This window comes from Pseudophryne corroboree, chromosome 3 (assembly GCF_028390025.1).
Source record: "Pseudophryne corroboree isolate aPseCor3 chromosome 3, aPseCor3.hap2, whole genome shotgun sequence".
Classification (NCBI taxonomy): Eukaryota; Metazoa; Chordata; class Amphibia; order Anura; family Myobatrachidae; genus Pseudophryne; species Pseudophryne corroboree.
The window spans coordinates 323,958,019-323,965,454 of NC_086446.1; positions in this window are offsets into that span (position 1 = coordinate 323,958,019).

Genomic DNA, 7,436 nt, shown 5'->3' on the forward strand with positions numbered 1-7,436 from the left:
AAACAATTCAATTACTAACATATTTATACTTGCAAGTTAAAGTTTGCCATCCCAAGAATCATTCCTTCAGCATGTTCTCCATGACTTCTCCTCCTGACTGACTTCCTTCCTTCTCCTTCTCCTTCCTCCTTTCTTCCTCTCCCCTCTAACTCCTAACTAAAAAGTCTGCTGCTTTTTATCCCATATTTTACCAATTCAAACTATCATATTCTCATAGTTTCCAATGGAATAGGTAATTATAGGTTTGTCAGATTCCAAGGTGTAATAAAACAAACATTGAACTGGGCTGTCGTGTCCTGTTCACAGAGGCATGGTGTCATAAAACGTGTCCTTTCCTTATACTGTACATCAAAGACCTTCCTTTGGTTATTTGAAGTGTAACAATATTTGTTTGCCTGAAGCATGTTTTATCAATGGATGTGATCTTTTTTCGTAGTAGTTAATTTATGGTCCTACTGGACAATTGACCAGCTAGTTTTATAATTGCTAAAGGTATTGCGAATCTTGATTCTGATCTACTGTAAGCACACCTGTGAATTCCAATGACCAACAGAGCTCTGTCACACACCTATTATCATTTATGGCCTAATACCTTTTCTCTACAATGACTCTTGATCTTACTGTGACCTCTCTAGCCTTATTTATGACTAGAGCAGAATAAACCTGTTCCCTACACTGTTTTACCATCTTGCAGTAAAACACAAATATACAGTATATCTATATAAACACATACACAAACCTAATCTCTTAAATCAGCTAAACATTACCTCATACATTCAAACTTATTTCATATCTATTCCTTACTATATATATCCACTATACACTATGGTTACATCACTTATTTATAATGAATTATTTTAATTCAGACAATATCCATTGCCCTAATATTATACTAAGTGCAGACAATTACCTATAAGGCAACACTTGGTAAAGACCCGGGGTGCCGTGGACAATCCAAACGGCAGCGTCTGAAACTGACAGTGACAGTTCTATACCACGAACCTGAGGTACCCTTAGTGAGAAGGGCAAATTTGGGACATGGAGGTAAGCATCCCTGATGTCCCGGGACACTATATAGTCCCCTTCTTCCTGGTTCGTTATCACTGCTCTGAGTGACTCCATCTTGATTTGAACCTTTGTAAGTGTTCAAATTTTTTTAGATTTAGAATAGGTCTCACCTAGCCTTCTGGCTTCAGTACCACAATATAGTGTGGAATAATACCCCTTTCCTTGTTGTAGGAGGGGTAATTTGATTATCACCTGCTGGGAATACAGCTTGTGAATTTTTTCCCATACTGCCTCCTTGTCGGAGGGATACCTTGGTAAAGCAGACTTCAGGAGCCTGCGAGGGGGAAACGTTTCGACATTCCAATCTGTACCCCTGGGATACTACTTGTAGGATCCAGGGGTCCTGTACGGTCCCAGCGTCATGCTGAGAGCTTGGCAGAAGCGGTGGAAGGCTTCTGTTCCTGGGAATGGGCTGCCTGCTGCAGTCTTCTTCCCTTTCCTCTATCCCTGGGCAAATATGACTCTTATAGGGACGAAAGGACTGAGGCTGAAAAGACGGTGTCTTTTTCTGCAGAGATGTGACTTAGGGTAAAAACGGTGGATTTTCCAGCAGTTGCCGTGGCCACCAGGTCCGATGGACCGACCCCAAATAACTCCTCTTCCTTTATACGGCAATACACCTTTGTGCCGTTTGGAATCTGCATCACCTGACCACTGTCGTGTCCATAAACATCTTCTGGCAGATATGGACATCGCACTTACTCTTGATGCCAGAGTGCAAATATCCCTCTGTGCATCTCGCATATATAGAAATGCATCCTTTAAATGCTCTATAGTCAATAAAATACTGTCCCTGTCAAGGGTATCAATATTTTTAGTCAGGGAATCCGACCAAGCCACCCCAGCTCTGCACATCCAGGCTGAGGCGATCGCTGGTCGCAGTATAACACCAGTATGTGTGTATATACTTTTATATGATATTTTCCAGCCTCCTGTCAGCTGGCTCCTTGAGGACGGCCCTATCTATAGACGGTACCGCCACTTGTTTTGATAAGCGTGTGAGCGCCTTATCCACCCTAAGGGGTGTTTCCCAACGCGCCCTAACTTCTGGCGGGAAAGGGTATACCGCCAATAATTTTCTATCGGGGGGAACCCACGCATCATCACACACTTCATTTAATTTATCTGATTCAGGAAAAACTACAGGTAGTTTTTTCACATCCCACATAATACCCTCTTTTGTGGTACTTGTAGTATCAGAAATATGTAACACCTCCTTCATTGCCCTTAACGTGTGGCCCTAATAAGGAATACGTTTGTTTATTCACCGTCGACACTGGATTCAGTGTCCGTGTCTGTGTCTGTGTCGACCGACTAAGGTAAACGGGCGTTTTAAAACCCCTGACGGTGTTTTTGAGACGTCTGGACCGGTACTAATTGTTTGTCGGCCGTCTCATGTCGTCAACCGACCTTGCAGCGTGTTGACATTATCACGTAATTCCCTAAATAAGCCATCCATTCCGGTGTCGACTCCCTAGAGAGTGACATCACCATTACAGGCAATTGCTCCGCCTCCTCACCAACATCGTCCTCATACATGTCGACACACACGTACCGACACACAGCACACACACAGGGAATGCTCTGATAGAGGACAGGACCCACTAGCCCTTTGGAGAGACAGAGGGAGAGTTTGCCAGCACACACCAAAAAACGCTATAATTATATAGGGACAACCTTATATAAGTGTTTTCCCTTATAGCATCTTTTTATATATTTCTAACGCCAAATTAGTGCCCCCCCTCTCTGTTTTAACCCTGTTTCTGTAGTGCAGTGCAGGGGAGAGCCTGGGAGCCTTCCCTCCAGCCTTTCTGTGAGGGAAAATGGCGCTGTGTGCTGAGGAGATAGGCCCCGCCCCTTTTTCGGCGGGCTCGTCTCCCGCTCTTCAACGGATTCTGGCAGGGGTTAAATATCTCCATATAGCCCCCGGAGGCTATATGTGAGGTATTTTTTGCCAAAAAATAGGTTTACATTGCCTCCCAGGGCGCCCCCCTCCCAGCGCCCTGCACCCTCAGTGACTGCCGTGTGAAGTGTGCTGAGAGCAATGGCGCACAGCTGCAGTGCTGTGCGCTACCTTAAGAAGACTGAGGAGTCTTCTGCCGCCGATTCTGGACCTTCTTCTCTTTTCAGCATCTGCAAGGGGGCCGGCGGCGAGGCTCCGGTGACCATCCAGGCTGTACCTGTGATCGTCCCTCTGGAGCTAATGTCCAGTAGCCAAAGAAGCCAATCCATCCTGCACGCAGTTCACTTCTTCTCCCCTAAGTCCCTCGTTGCAGTGATCCTGTTGCCAGCAGGACTCACTGTAAAATAAAAAACCTAAGCTAAACTTTTCTAAATAGTTCTTTAGGAGAGCCACCTAGATTGCACCCTTCTCGGCCGGGCACAAAAATCTAACTGAGGCTTGGAGGAGGGTCATAGGGGGAGGAGCCAGTGCACACCACCTGATCCTAAAGCTTTACTTTTTGTGCCCTGTCTCCTGCGGAGCCGCTATTCCCCATGGTCCTTTCAGGAACCCCAGCATCCACTAGGACGATAGAGAAATAAAGTTTATCCAGAATAAATCTATATTTATATTAAAGATAAGTAGGATAATAGATGTTTAAAGAGATGCTGTTAAGTATGTATAATACTGATAATAATAAGTTGCACCTGAATATATGACATGAGTAATCAGTGCGTATATAAAAAGACATCACTGGAGATGCTGACCACACCCCCTGACGAAGTCATACAGTGACGAAACGCGTTGGGCGTGGCCTAAACGAAGACGTGATTGTTCCAACCAGGAACATTTGCTCCGTAAGCTGAGACGCTGATCTGATGACCATTGCATGCCGGCAATCAGAGAGACGGTCCGCTGTGAGAGACACTGGATGCAGCTTGTCCGACTTCCACGAGCCGGTGATTTCAAACCTCGATGTATGTGAGCTTGTTACTTGTAGTAAAATCTACTTATACTTTGATTCACTGAGTGCGCCTTCATCATTCTTTTTCATATATATATATATATATATATATATATACTGCTCAAAAAAATAAAGGGAACACTAAAATAACACATCCTAGATATGAATGAATGAAATATTCTTATTAAATACTTTGTTCTTTACATAGCTGAATATGCTGACAACAAAATCACACAAAAATTATCAATGGAAATCAAATTTATTAACCCATGGAGGTCTGGATTTGTAGTCGCACTCAAAATTAAAGTGGAAAAACACACTACAGGCTGATCCAACTTTGTCCTTAAAGCAAGTCAAAAGGAGGCTCACTAATGTGTGTGGCCTCCACGTGCTTGTTTGACCTCCCTGCAACGCCTCGGCATTCTCCTGATGAGGTGGCGGATGGTCTCCTGAGGGATCTCCTCCCAGACCTGGACTAAAGCATTCGCCAACTCCTGGACAGTCTGTGGTACAACGTGGCGTTGGTGGATGGAGCGATACATGATGTCCCAGATGTGCTCAATTGGATTCAGCTCTGGGGAACGGGCGGGCCAGTCCATAGCATCAATGCCTTCATCTTGCAGGAACTGCTGACACACTCCAGCCACATGAGGTATAGCATTGTCTTGCATTAGGAGGAACCCAGGGCCAACCGCACCAGCATATGGTCTCACAAGGGGTCTGAGGATCTCATCTCGGTACTGGCAGTCAGGCTAGCTCTGGCGAGCACATGGAGGGCTGTGCGGCCCCCCAAAGAAATGCCACCCCACACCATTACTGACCCACTGCCAAACCGGTCATGCTGGAGGATGTTGCAGGCAGCATAACGTTCTCCTTGGCGTCTCCAAACTCTGTCACATGTGCTCAGTGAGAATCTGCTTTCATCTGTGAAGAGCACAGGTCGCCAGTGGCGAATTTGCCAATCTTGGTGTTCTCTGGCAAATGCCAAACATCCTGCACGGTGTTGGCTGTAAGCACAACCCCCACCTGTGCACTTCGGGCCCTCATACCACCCTCATGGAGTCTGTTTCTGATCGTTTGAGTAGACACATGCACTTTTGTGGCTTGCTGGAGGTCATTTTGCAGGGCTCTGGCAGTGCTCCTCATGTTCCTCCTTGCACAAAGGCGGAGGTAGCGGTCCTGCTGCTGGGTTGTTGCCCTCCTACGGCCTCCTCCACGTCTCCTGATGTACTGGCCTGTCTCCTGGTAGCGCCTCCATGCTCTGGACACTACGCTGACAGACACAGCAAACCTTCTCGCCACAGCTCACATTGATGTGCCATCCTGGATGAGCTGCACTACCTGAGTCACTTGTGTGGGTTGTAGACTCCGTCTCATGCTACCACTAGAGTGAAAGCACCGCCAGCTTTCAAAAGTGACCAAAACATCAGCCAGAAAGCATAGGAGCTGAGAAGTGGTCTGTGGTCACCACCTGCAAAACAACTCCTTTATTGGGGGTGTCTTGCTAATTGCCTATAATTCCCACCTGTTGTCTATTCCATTTGCACAACAGCATGTGAAATTAATTGTCAATCAGTGTGCTTCCTAAGTGGACAGTTTGATTTCACAGAAGTGTGATTGACTTGGAGTTACATTGTGTTGTTTAAGTGTTCCCTTTATTTTTTTGAGCAGTGTATATATATATATATATATATATATATAGGAAATGAAGAACACAAGCGCCAAATTGTGTTTTAAATTATATACAAAGGTGAAAAGCAAGTATATAGGGTGGTGAGTTTAGCTGGATCACTTATCTGGTTTAGATATGCAATGATCTTTCAGCCTTCATTTAGATTCAGTACATGGAAATAAAGAAACAGCAAAACATAGTGTGTACCATTCATAAACAAATCACATAACACTGTCTGAATCAAAGCGGCATCATTAGGGAACTGGCATATTCCCACTATTAAACAATTCTTAGCCACAGCAGTGAAAGATTTAAAAAAACATAAATTTAATAAAATAACATAAGTATGGCTGAATAACACACGTACAAGAATTAAAAACATATAGAGCTTATCTGTCCATTAATTGGATATCTGCTAAGCATCCCAACGCGTTTCGTCCATCTGTGTCTGGACTTTATCAAGGGGACCGGAGGGGGGACATGCGCGCCGTGAGTGCTGGCTGGGAACTGGGATCCGTGTACATGGTGAGGCAGCAGCGTCGGCTGGATTACCATGACAACCTGACTGGCCCTGGTGTGGAGACCCGGCTGACGTCACTTCCGGGGCGACGTCACACTCGGGACCGGAAGTGAGACGCAGACGCCGGGAACACGCGCTGGGAGGCTGGAGACCTGTAAGTATGTATTTAAACACAGTAGTTTGTACACTGTTTGATGTGTGTGTGTGTCCTGATGACGGGGGGCAGTTCCCCGAAACGTTGAATTAAATAACCGCATTTGTTTCACCTATTTGGAAGTCCAGGAGTGCCTCTGTGCATTGCAATTTGTGTATATATATATATATATATATATATATATATATATACATACACACACACACACACACACACACACACACACACACACTGTTAGAGAAAATGCTTTATTTCTTTATAAAATATAAGTAGTGATTTAGTCTAGAATTATTTCACTTATATTTTCCCTTTACCTATATATTGAGGCACTCTGTACAACATTGCCTTATACTTCATTTTCTACACTAGTCTCATTTTTTTTTAAACTAGAAATTAATGTAAATCCAGTTGTAATTGATGTAGAAAATGTATATGTAAGATAGCTGTAACTTGGTAGCTTTGCTGCTGGTTACTGTGACATCACACACCTAGCCTGTGACATCATTAGCCTGTGACATCACAATGCTTCAGCCTGTAATATTCTATCTACAGCTGCTGATGTTTCCAGATTCCATGCAGGAAGACAGGTAGGAGGAGGTGAGTCCTACATAGCAGGGTATGAAGGAGAGGGGTAAGGAAGACAGAGTGCAGTATAGTCAGCTGAAAGGCAAGACAAGATAGACAGAACAGGGAATAGAGGTACAATAACACATAAACAGGAGAAGCGCAGGAAGGAACAACATATTTAGGAATAAAAATGTAGCGTTACAGGAATAAAGAGGGCAGTATGGAGGATAAGCACACATACAGGGGATGCAGATAACCTGGGTCTCTATGAGGCAGGATCGTGGCACTGGGATGAAAAAGTTAATAAAATAGATAAATGCGAAATTGATAACTTTAAAAGTATCTTGTTTGGTTTAAGGAAAATTGGGAAACTGGTTGACTCATGGACATGTTATTGTACTTCTATTTCTATTGTACTTAAACTAGTACTATGCTGAAGGATAGTCTTTTGTGTTTTTTTCATCATCTGGCAAAGTTCTGGCAAAGCGATTTGCAGAGTGTCGGGTGACCGGCAAAGAGATCTGCAAAGTGTCAGTTGAAGATGACGGG